The following is a 12,225-nucleotide window of genomic DNA, read 5'->3' on the forward strand; positions in this document are numbered from 1 at the left end:
TAGGGTATCGATTTTAGCTGATTTTGGCCATTTTGGTCATAAATAGGGTACGGTTTTTGCACTCTAGCCTTGATATGGGTATGCTTTAAGAAGAAGCCACTTTTTCATCATTATCGAAAAGAAAATCAACAAAAGCCCTTCACAAATTTATACGTTTACGGTAATTTAACATTGGTTTGAACTAGGGAGCTAATTATAACGCAGTTCTGAAACAGGGTTTTGATTTGAGGGTCAGGTCGTAAATAGGGTTTCGAATTTTTGGTCAGGTCATAAACAGGGTAAGGAATATCGCAGATTTTGGTCATAAATAGGGTAAGGGTTTTGGGAAGCGGGCCGCACACCCCCGACCAATTTTTCTGGGAGTACCCCCTCGGGAGCCCGTCCAGCCCCCAAGAGGAATTTTTGCTCAAAAATACTCAAGTTAAGAGAACTTTTCGCATTTTATACGAGTAGTAAGTTTACTCTTTTTACACAACACAACGCAACAACACTACTTCACCGAAAATTTAAAGAAAGAGAAAAAGACCTCTCTGACACGTTGAAAGTCTGATTTAATTAAATTGCACTTTAACTTGGTGCCACACAGTCTTCAAAGAACATTTGAACAGTTTTCATACTTTTTACCTTTAAAAAAATCGGACTGAAAAGAATGTCATAAAATGCTCATCAAATAAAAATATTAAACTGCTACTGCAGAGACGTAAAAACACTCTAGAAAGGAAAGCTTCTTTTTTGTTTAATATCCTGGGAACAATAGCCGATAACTTGTAAGCTCTAATTGAATTTACTCCCATATGAAAAACAAAAGTGTCGAGTTACCATTTGTAACTAAAAATAGCAAACATCTCGTGGGAACAAGTGGCGACGATTCGTCAGTTCTAATTGAATTTACTACCTTGTGAAAAACAAGAGTGTCAAATTACCCATTGTAACTAAAAAATAAAAATATCTCGTCATATTTGCATGCAATAAGAACAAAACAATCGTTACCTGCACTTACTATTGTAAACGTTAGAGCTGCTTCAAATCTAAATAGTCTCGTCTCCTCTAAAACATGTCCTAAGAACTAAAAGCGACGATTCGTGACCTCTAATTGAATTAACTCCTTGTGAAAAACAAAAGTATCAAGTTACCCTTTGTAATTAAAAATAAAAATATCTTGTGCCATTTGCCTACTACTCATGAACTGCTTCAAAACTCAAGACTCATCTCGTTCATAACTAGCCTCCATTTCACTGAAAATTATGCACTCTAAAACAGCCCAATGTACGTATGTAACCGTCACACTCTCCTCCAAACCGGACTAAAAATCACAAACCGACAACATACACGTCACTCTTTATTTTTCAATTACCAAAGTCCTTGTGTTTATACTTACCTTGTGTTTCTCACGTACCATTTACCTTTACAACAAGAAATTTGATTGGCTGTTCATAGTAGATCCAATCTGATTGGTGTGACATACATACATCTCTCACTCACTCACTCACTCACTCACTCACTCACTCACTCACTCACTCACTCACTCACTCACTCACTCACTCACTCACTCACTCACTCACTCACTCACTCACTCACTCACTCACTCACTCACTCACTCACTCACTCACTCACTCACTCACTCACTCACTCACTCACTCACTCACTCACTCACTCACTCACTCACTCACTCACTCACTCACTCACCCATTGACCCGTCCATAACATACCCGACGCGCCAACTAAGAGGTATTTTTTTTACAAAAAAATAACTCAAAAATCAAATTAAACAACAGCTGTATTCAAATAATAGAGTCTCTGAGTAGTAAACAGTCCACATTTAAGTGAAAGAAGCCTTGTGAGCAAATTTAGAAAGCCCCAGCTTCATATGTGACACCTTCTTTCTCACGAAGGGCTTCTTCTCGACGGATACGGACAAGCTGTAACCCTTGGCGACGCTTTTTCTCCTTAGCTGTTGCCTGGCTATCCGCTTTTCGGAGCCGTTTCCTGTCCCTGAGCCTTAATATGTGGTCAGTAAATGTACCACCAGGAATGGAAAGTCTCTCCATCACTCTTTTCCTGCTCTCAGCCCCTCCATGGAAATGACAGACTGCAGATGCTGCAGCACAGCGGACAACTTTTACTCCGTGGTGTTTGTGCTTTGGGCACTGCACCCAAACCATAGCGTTGATACTTTCATTTGGGTTCTGGGTTGTCCCAAGTACACATCTTTCCAGAAGTTTACTGTCACTCAGAGTCACAAATGTTGGCTTCAGCAGCTCCAGGAAGACTTCAGGTAAACAGTCGTCTCCTTTTTACGTATTAGTTCCAGTTGCTGAGTCCTGCTGCCATTTACACCACGAACTTTCACCACGAGGGCAGAAGCGGTGTTGCTTAGCAGCATCCTCTGATTTTATGCAATGATGAAGAATGGCAATTACATTCTTTTTCATTGCATAAACTGCAACATCGACCTCCTTTTCCACAGGATTTGCCTTAGCCAAGGTGTTTTGCCGGATCGCCACACCATAATACTTTTGGAGCTGCTTAATTTTTCCTTCTGTAAGCCTACCACTCCCCCCTACCGGCTTTCCATCCTCCAGTTTACTTTTTGTGCGGGCCTTAAGATTCATCAAATGTTTACCCATCCTCTTCTGCACATGGCCCACACAATCCAGCTTAATAACTTTGCAGCCATCATACACATTTTCTACTGTGTTAAAAGCCTTGCTGTCACCATCTGACACCATCCATTTGTATCTTATGTTATGAAGCTCAATTGATCTGTTCCAAAGAACAGAAGCTCCTTCAGCTTCCATAGCTGGTGAACTTCCATCAAAATTAATGTCACATTCACCAGCTGCCAAATGCTCCCTTCTCCAGTCTTCAAATTTTTCATCATCCCCTTCACATTGTGACTTCTTCACAGAGCACTTATGGCAAGACTTCGACATCACATGGTAGTCTAATACCTCTCCAGTGTCAACTGATATAACAAAAACAACACCAGTTAATGAAGTGAAGCCTCTCTTGGCCCATGTGCCATCAAAGCTAACAGCAGCATCAATTATTGCAGTGCTGTTGGACTCGCCGTTTTCCTCCATCACTTGCTGCCGAAGCCGTTGGCCTGCTCTCACAAGTTCTTCTTTTGCCTCATCTTCCAAGGCCTCCAAAATTACATCCATTTGCTTGTAGTACGCAGCTCTTGAAAGGCAAGGCATGTTCATTATTGCACAGAAGGAGGAAAGCCCTTCATATCCAGTTCCCAATTCTATTGAATGATATACAGCTCTCCTGTTGACATCAACAGATTTTCCTTTTTTGGTGATTTGGGGTGATGTCTGCCAAGGAGTGCTTTCATCACAAGAACTGCATTGAATGGATAAGTCTGACATTAATCCTCCACGGCTGGAGGCATTTTCTTCCATAGTAAGATTTCCTGAATTAATAAAATAACAAGAAAAATATACTAGCGACTACAGCTACGGAACCACACACATAGGCTTATAACATAAACAATACTGAATGCATGAATTAGTATTAATTTATTCAATATCAGTGTCAACACATGGAGAGTCTAAACAAGACTCTGGCACAGTAAAATAATACTTTATATTTACAGCTGATTAAAGTCCTTCATGATAAGCTGGGAGGTACTTGCATAACAATACGTTAACACCACAAAAATGAAAATAATGTACAAATAAAACACGAGTTGTACATGCTTGTTTCACCTTTTTTGCATTTGTGTACATTCGAGAACACAGACGACAAACTCTTCAAATCAACAAGCCTGTATCCATTTCCTTCCTCTACTGCTTCTGTTTCCTCGGCAGAACTTATATAAGATTCATCCTCAGAGCTCTGGAGTTTCATTTTCTTCCTTGAAGAACTAAGTGGCTGGTCACTCTCTTCACCAGAATCTAATAAATCAGATTGATCGTGCGAAGTACCAGGTCCCGATTCAGAGATTTCACTCTCTTTCGAAGGAGTTTCCTCGCGTGATTGCGGACTTTTAATAGCTCCACCAAATCCTTTTCCTTTCCTCGTTTTCCGAAAAATGCTTCTTTTTCTCTTTCCAGTCATTTCAAAGTAAAACTTTCCCAGCACTGTATTTCGAAATAAACAAGGTCTACTCGAAGCAATTTCCAATTCGTCCTCAGTGTCTCTCTTGCATTTTCTCGCATATGGCTTCAAATATGACTAAGTTAGTTTCTACCTGGTTTGGGGGGGCAAACACACTCGTAAAGGAGGAAATAACAAAAAATGCCAGCTTCCGTTGCCATGGTAACGAAATTCCTCTTGTTTACAAACGCTTATTTCTCCTTTATTTTTTCAAATATTCGAATAAAAACAATTGCCAAAGTAAAGTCAAGTAGTTGAACTTGTGATTTAAGAAGAAAACAAAAAAACGCTTTTTCTAGTCAATTTCAGGTAGAACCCCCCTTAAATAAATGATCCAAATACCGAGCATGAAAACGAGGCAAAACTGTTTTCCATTTTTCGAAGTTAGTTTTGAATCCGAATATTTCTCTAAATCAGCGTACTTTAAATATTTCACTGAAAAAAGCAAAAATTGATGGTGGATGCTTTAATTAGACATGTTATATCGAAACTATTTCGTCTCCAGAGGTCATTTATGCAGACTGCAACAGCAAGGATATGTCCACGTCAAGAAATAGACACGTTTTTCCTATTATTATATTGTAAAGCTCTTAACAAATGAACCCTCTAGGGTTGTGATTTAAATGGTTGAAGAATCTAAAAACTAATACTACGCGATAAAATGAAAGTGGCAATTTTAAACACAAGACAAACCCATGCTTTGAGCTTTGACTCTGATCGAAAACGTAATTCAGCGATGCGTGTAGGAATATTGTTTTTGCAAATGAATCAAATTTGAATTGAAAATGAAAATTAAGGTACTTGGACTTCGAAAAGAGAAACCTTACTAAGTTCTGGTCGAGAATAAAAGACATTTTCATTCAAGGAAATAACTTTATTCTGAAGTTTCAATTGGTAAAGCTTTTTATCCTATGCTGCAGTCCCAGTCCCAGTAAACTTACGTGGCTGCTAAATCAAGCTGGTAACTCGGAGAGCTCCATGGCGGGTTGTGTTGAGAGCAGGGGCGGGGGAGAACACTCTACGACGCCTTGCACTTTTTGTCGAAGTAATGTGTCTGCAACATCTTTCCATCCTCAATATAAAATGAAACGAAACTGATGGTTTACAAATAGAGGGAATCGTGAGTAATCGAAACGCCATTTTCTCGCTTTGTGAAACGAGCCGTGAAACGCAGTTTAAACCGGATGTGACGTCATTTTTTGTTGGATGATGCCTATACGAAAATTTCAGGAGTCTTCTGCCTCGCCCCCGGTTGAGAGATTACATCGTTAAAATAATGGAAGAACGGGCGAGTTTAAAACGATCTGCCCCTCCTGTTTCGTTCAGTGAATGTATTATATGCCAGGAGTAAAAAAAGATGTCCTGTTCAGTGCAAGAGTGCAGGGCTTGCGTTCATTGAAGGAATCATCTGAAGAGCGACGAAAATTAAGAGACACCATCAACACAGAAACAATCGACGGGATATTGAGTGCAATTGAGAGAAAGAAAGCTGAGGAACTGCACTGGCACAAGAGCTGCTATGCAAAGTATACTGATAAGGGTAAGATAAGTAGATTAAGAAAATTTCTTGATTCAAGACTCAAGATTCAAGATTTCAAGATTTCAAGGCTCTGGGCTACCAACCATCTGAATTGAGAGCGGTATCTTAGGTCCACGAACTGTGGAGCGCTTTCTTGCAGGCAAAGACTACAACAAGGGTACTCGAGTTCACAAGATTACTCTTCAGGCGATGTACGTAGCAGCTGCTTCTGCCACAACTTTTGGTCTATTTAGAAGAGGAGGACAACGAACTGAAACAGTCTCGAGAAGCCCGTTCAGTCAAACAAAGAGGAAGATTTTCTGAAACTGCTTGACCTGGTGTCACCTGACAGATTCCGTACAGCGCGCGCTGTATTCCTTCATCGCTGTCAGGAAAGAGAATAATCCTAATTTAGAGTACTGGTGGCAGTACATGGAAATAGTCTGCATCCTTCTGCTCTTTGTGAGAGCTCAGAGAAAGGGTATGTGAGACCTACATCTGTACGCCTTTCAAAAGATGCTGCCACTTTTCCATCGTTATGATCACACCAATTACGCGCGATAGGGTGCTGTGTACCTTGCGCAAATGAAACAGCTTCCACTAGAAGTACAAACCGAGTTTGACAAGGGCAACTGGGTTGTGAAAGGTTCTTCTCCATAATTTAATCAGGTAGATCCAGATCAAGGTCAGGAGTGGCTCAATGGTACCGGAAAGAGAGGTGATGGGATAGTTGGCATAACAAGGACAACAGCAGCGCTGTGTAGATGGACACTGTCATATAACATCCGCTCACATATTGCTGTATTAAAAAAGAAGATGTTTCATGTTGCTAACGATGATCAGATCGCATGCAACGAGTCCAAACTGTCAAGGAAACTAGACTGCGAGATTATTCCGATGAGAAGAAAGTTATTGCTTTGCTCCGTCAAGCCAATGTTTTCAACGTCAACAATCAGGTAACAATCCCTGAAAGGTTGCAGAACATGGTGACCAAAGACGTGGCAACGACACGGATAGAAGAGTCCCTACTTAAAGCAAACAGTCTTGGCCAGGAGGAGCTGATCCCATAGCATAAATCTATGTACTACTGGTACACATTCTCTTGTTATCCCTCGTGTTAATACCACTAGATATGGCCTGCGCTCTCTATCTTACTATGGAAGTAAACTATGGAACTCCCTCCCAATACCACCAGGTCACTGCCAACAGTTGCAACTTTCAAATCGGCTATTCGTAATTTAGAATTCGACACTGACTGCTGTCCCTTCTGTAGATAGTTGCAAATGGTTTGATGCCAGTGCATTAATTACGTAATTTTATATACTTATTTTATTATTCCATATCCATCTTATTTTATTTATTCATTTATTCATTTTCTCGAAGATATTAGCAATTTTCTATTTTAAATTCCAGGTGAAATAAAGGTTATTGTATTTTATTTTGTATATCACCTTTGTAAAGGAAAGACTTATAGCGCCAAGAGAAGATGGGCATCATAAGAAGCTCCGGGACCCTGTTGCTAAAAATAAGGCTCCCACATTTTCAACCCTTTATGAGGTCAAAAAGAACGATATTGAAAAAGTGTGCGGCCATCAAAGCCGACAGAAACACCCTTCAGCACATCATTACAGCATATACGATGACGGTGGAAGAGTAGATTTGCCTCAAATCCTCAGCCATGAACTAATGGCAGTTCTCCTTACCATCTTTGATGCCAGTAGTCAGCTGCGCACTGGAAATAAATCGGTCATGATGGAAGTTTTGAGTAGTGGTACGGAACGTCCTCGGGTCACGCCAATCGCAGGGAGATTGACGCTAGTAGTAGATGGTCAAGCACTCATGGTGGTAATGGCGTTTGGAAGACCTTCAGATTGCAACACATTCGACGATCTCGGGGATAAATTTGTGAAAACTGTTCTTGCCTCTGGAAAGGACTTTCATCGAATAGACGTGACATTTGACAGATACATGGGAAAGTCGATCAAGTGTGCGACTAGAAAGAAGCGTTCTCGAGGCCACGCACCCACTCGAAGAATTATTGAAGATGGCTCAGTACCGCTACCCAAGTCCTGGTCCAACTTCGTGGCTCTCGATGAAAGCAAGGCAGATGTAGCACGTTTCTTATCAAATAAAGTTCTTGCAGGAGCCCCAGTGGATAAGACCATCATTGTTGGTGGTGGATTCGAAGAGGAAGATGCAGTCGAGTGTTCCAGCCCGAACATTGACATCAGAGCACGTAAAGGTTTCCGTGAAGAGGCGGACACTCGAATGATTTTGCACTGAGTACACTCAGATGCAGAATTCCTTGTCGCCTCGTGTCAAGACACGGATGTTTTCTTCCTTTTAGTTTCACACGTGGACAAAATGAGCTGCAAGCAGTTGTGGATGAGAGCTGGGACATCAAAGAAGCCTAAGTATCTGCCAATCCACACAATTCGTGAACGTCTGAAAGAAACAATTCTGAAGTAGAAACCATTGGTGACCTGGATGACTTCTCAATGACGTCCGCTAAGAAGTTCATCTGCAGAGTATATAATGTTGCTGATGTTGAGAGCTGCAATGAAGCACGCACGACGTTATTTTCTAGATGTCGGTCACCAGAAGCTCTTCCTTCCTGCCAAAATGTTCCCTATGATGACACTATTGAACACCAAGGGCAGTGAATGGTACAGTACTATTAAATTGTTTAGCATCTTTTAATATCTTTTTAAAATTAGGTCTATTCAAACAGCTGATCTGAAATTTGGTTTCTGCTTCTATAAGACGAATACCAAAAATCAAGAATGTTCTGTTGCTACTGCCGAGCGTTTCATCAGATTCCGACGTCAGAGACGCTGCATTTGTCTGCTATCTGAAGGATTTCATGGCATTCAGATTGTTTGTAGGATGTTCAGATGAGGTTCAAAACTAAGTCCCTTAACCAGAATCTTTCATGGATTTTAAGATGCCTTCCAACTCATCCATGTGCTACTGTATTTGTAAAGAATGAAAGAAATTGTAGGTTGCAACTGTTTTTTCTTGCTTCGAAAACTTATGTGAATCTTCTTCTCCTTCTTATTTAACTTAATCAGGAAATAGCTTCTAGCCTCGTTTTCAAGAGTCACGTGAACAGAAAATCATGTGATTATCGTGTAATACCGACAGACTACTTGATAAACATACTGCGTCTGTCACCCGCTGCATTTTATTGATATTTAAGGAGTTTTGACGTGTGTTGTGACGTGAAACAACATATAGCCTCGATTTCATGTCGTAATTATGTATGTTAATATAAATAGCTGATTTGAAGGTCGAAATGGCAGAACCAAACTTGGTAAACAAGAGTTTCGTGTTCAGCGCATAATTTTCATTGAGAAAAGTGTGTTTCCCAACTTTTCCTCGAATTTGCCGACAGAAGCCCACTTTTGCGAAAGTTGTCCTAGTCTACCGATAAAGTAGGATCGCAACAGTGGACAGCTGTCCACGTCCACTGTTGCAATCCTACTTTATCGGTTCTTGTCATGTTGGTGTCTCGAAACGTTTTTCACGTAGTATCAGCCTTGCAGTCTACTGTTTGTCTTCATACATTTTTTTGGCTAATCAGATCTCTTGTAGATCCTACGTTGGTAGTGTTTGTCGTATGCGGTCCCTTGCAGTTTCTGGTTTCTCACTTATTGTCCCACGAATTGTATCCGCCCACCAGTCTAGCTTTTGATTCAGTAAGCTCAGAAAACAACTCTCATTCAAGTTGATGTCTTCCCTCCCTGTTTTCATAGTTCAACACTGAACTTGCATAGTAACCCGGGGGAGGTAATCTACGAAGTTTTTGGTGGGGGGGGGGTGAGTGACCCTAACCTTGAAACCCTTCGCCTATTTCAAACCAAAATCTGTGATTCGATGTGATTTTCATACCCTATTTCAGACATGAGCCAAAAATTGACAACACATTTCAGACATCTAAAATTACTACACAACGCTAATCATATGACTGCATGCTGCAGCTGACCAGAGATAGTTTCCATTTGCGTGAACATTTGAGAAGGGCTACAGTTTTGCCAATCTTGGTAGGAAAAATCAGTTCCTTGTAAAAAAAAAAAAATTCCCAGTGCCAAGCCAAAACAAAGCCTGAAAAACTACCCTATTTCAGACCAAAGTGGTCAAAATCTATATATGCCCCTTTGCCAAACATACCTTTTGGGGACGCACACACCTATATGCAGTTAAAGCTCCGCTAATTCGAACTTGGTTGTTTTGAATTCCCCGTTATTTCGAACTTAAAACCATTTCCCTTGGATTTGGCGTTCAGTCATTTACTACCGGCTATTTCGCACGCTCGTAGCCTGAGTATTAGGCTTTAGTAAGAGGAGGAAGCACCGGCAAAGAAAAGCGTGACGCAAGGGTCTTTATTGCAGTCTTCCACCTCCTCATAGCGCGACAAGCGTCAGTATATGTATTAACCAATCAGAATCATTTCCGGCTGTCATGTTTACTTGCATGCATCACAGATCTCAACGGCGGGAATTTGAGCAAAAAAAATCAGTTTCGTCCAATGGTTTCCGAGAATATTTGCACAATTTGCTTTGAAAATTTTCACACAAAGTATGGAAGTGTGTCGCCACAGAACCGCTAGGCTTTTGTACATTATGCTCTTAATTCCCCACTAAAATACTCCACCTTAATGCTCCATTTTTCCCACTAAAATGCTCGGTCATCCTCCAAAAGGTCACTGAAATGCTCGGCTAATGCTCGTACATGGGTTTTGTTTATCACAAAGGTGACTAAACAAACATGGCCGCCCCCCCCGATGACCATTCTCGTCCCCATAGCCCTTTTCGCTCCTCTTAGCCGGCAGGGCCTTGGCACGAGAATCGAAGCTAAGGCCCTGCCGGCTAAGAGGAGCGAAAAGGGCTATGGGGACGAGAATGCCTGATGACTGCCTTTGATTTGACTACCGCTGACCTCTCTTCAGTCCCTACTCGGCTGTTTTAGGGTGGCATTCGAATTTTTTTTCAATTTCGAGTTAAGTCTTCATTTTCTCGTAAAAAAAATTTTTATTTCTATTTTCTGTGGAAAAAAAAAATTTTCCGAGAAAATGCCACTGAAATGCTCGAATAATGCTTAATGCTTTAGCCTCACTATTAAAATGCTCGAAAAAATGCCAGCATAATGTACAAAAGCCTAAGTACCGCTGTTTTCTGAAACTTATAACAAAGAGTTTTCTAAAGGTTTGTGTGAAAAACCTGTCATTCTTGTGGAATTATTGCTCGAGTAGAGAATTGTTGTCATTCATTCAAGATGGTGAAGACGGCAAAAGGTCTGTTTGCAAAAAATGCACTAGGAAAATAGAGAATGTTCACGGAGTTACGGGAGGCATTGGCGAGGCCCTGTTAGGGGGAGGGTACCCATGTCCCCTGTCTGAAATTCGTCACCAGCCATGTCGGCATTTCGCAAGATTCCTATGTCGCCTCTCGGAATTTCGTCTCAGAGGAGTTGTGTCGGGAAATTTGACCTTGTTCGATTAAAACGAAGCTACACGTATAACACATCGTAATACCTTTGTTTATTAAAAAAAAACCGACACAGTGCTCTCAAGTCTCACGCATTGAGCATGAGGCTCACCCAAACGAATTCAATCTTGTGCTCTCACGCTGAAACTATTATTTCTCACGCATTGAAGGTTCCTCTGCTGTTTTAGTCGAGTACATATATAACTATCTCTTTGGATATAATTTACTCCTTGTACGTTTTGCACTTGCTTCGAACAGTTTTCAGCAGTAGGAATTCTTATGCAGAGCCAGCATTTCTCTGGTCAGTAATGATTACTTTATGGTTACTTTTAAAGCATCACATTTCGACTCTGAATGAAGGAAAAGACTTCTTAGCTGCTTCAATTTTTCAAAATTTTGTAAGGGGCTGGGGGCGTGTTGGGGGACATATTGGGGGCATGCTTTCTAAGGGCTTGGGCATACTTTCGAGCGCTGAAGTTGCTAACCTCCTAGGGGATGTGGGGGCATGCTCCCCTTGGGAAATTTTGAAATTTAGACGCTTGGAATTGCTATTTTGAGCCATTTTACAGTATTTGGACCTAAAGTACAACCGAACCTATGACTATTTTTACCATGTTTATGTTTAAAAACCACCCTAAACTCAAAATCTCAACGGCCCCAATCAGATAATCTCTCCTATCTATAACCTTCCTTTGAATTTGGCGAAACCCTTATCTTCCGCTGAAGACGAGAAGACCTTGACAGCTTTCCCCTGTCTCTCCTTTCCTTTCATAATGCCATTTGTTGATAATACAGCTCCATATTCTTTCACTGGTGACCCACTAATAAAAGTATGAAGCAGACGGTCGAAGATATCTTTCCTTTTTCCTTAAGCGTGTTTTTAGGCGTTTTAGGGCACTGCTCACTCAGCTGAGAGAGAGAAAAAAATGCTCGGCAATGACGGACTCGATTTATTCGACGTGGACGTTTAAGCATATAAAAGAAAGCCTGGGTTTTACGACCCGTCGACATCGCGCGTGAGAGAGGAAAACACATATAAAACTCTGGAAATGTGTCTTCACTTCGACTCAGACGTTTAAAACAACCACTGCGTTCTCAGTTCCGAAATTCGTTGTC

The 12,225-nt window shown here is 41.0% G+C and overlaps 1 long non-coding RNA gene and 1 pseudogene across 2 annotated transcripts in view; both read right to left on the reverse strand.

Annotated features, from left to right (window-relative positions):
* LOC145462502 (uncharacterized) overlaps window positions 1-12,225 on the reverse strand; it is a 212,152-nt gene that overhangs the window by 14,969 nt on the left and 184,958 nt on the right. The gene's annotated exons all lie outside the window — the stretch shown is intronic.
* Window positions 1,762-4,131, reverse strand: LOC145463498 (uncharacterized; annotated as a pseudogene). The gene is made up of 2 exons (XR_014041339.1): window positions 3,714-4,131; window positions 1,762-3,418 (listed from the first exon to the last, which is right to left on the reverse strand). The product of XR_014041339.1 is annotated as an uncharacterized LOC145463498 (transcript).

Source organism: Orbicella franksi, chromosome 12 (assembly GCF_964199315.1).
Source record: "Orbicella franksi chromosome 12, jaOrbFran1.1, whole genome shotgun sequence".
Classification (NCBI taxonomy): Eukaryota; Metazoa; Cnidaria; class Anthozoa; order Scleractinia; family Merulinidae; genus Orbicella; species Orbicella franksi.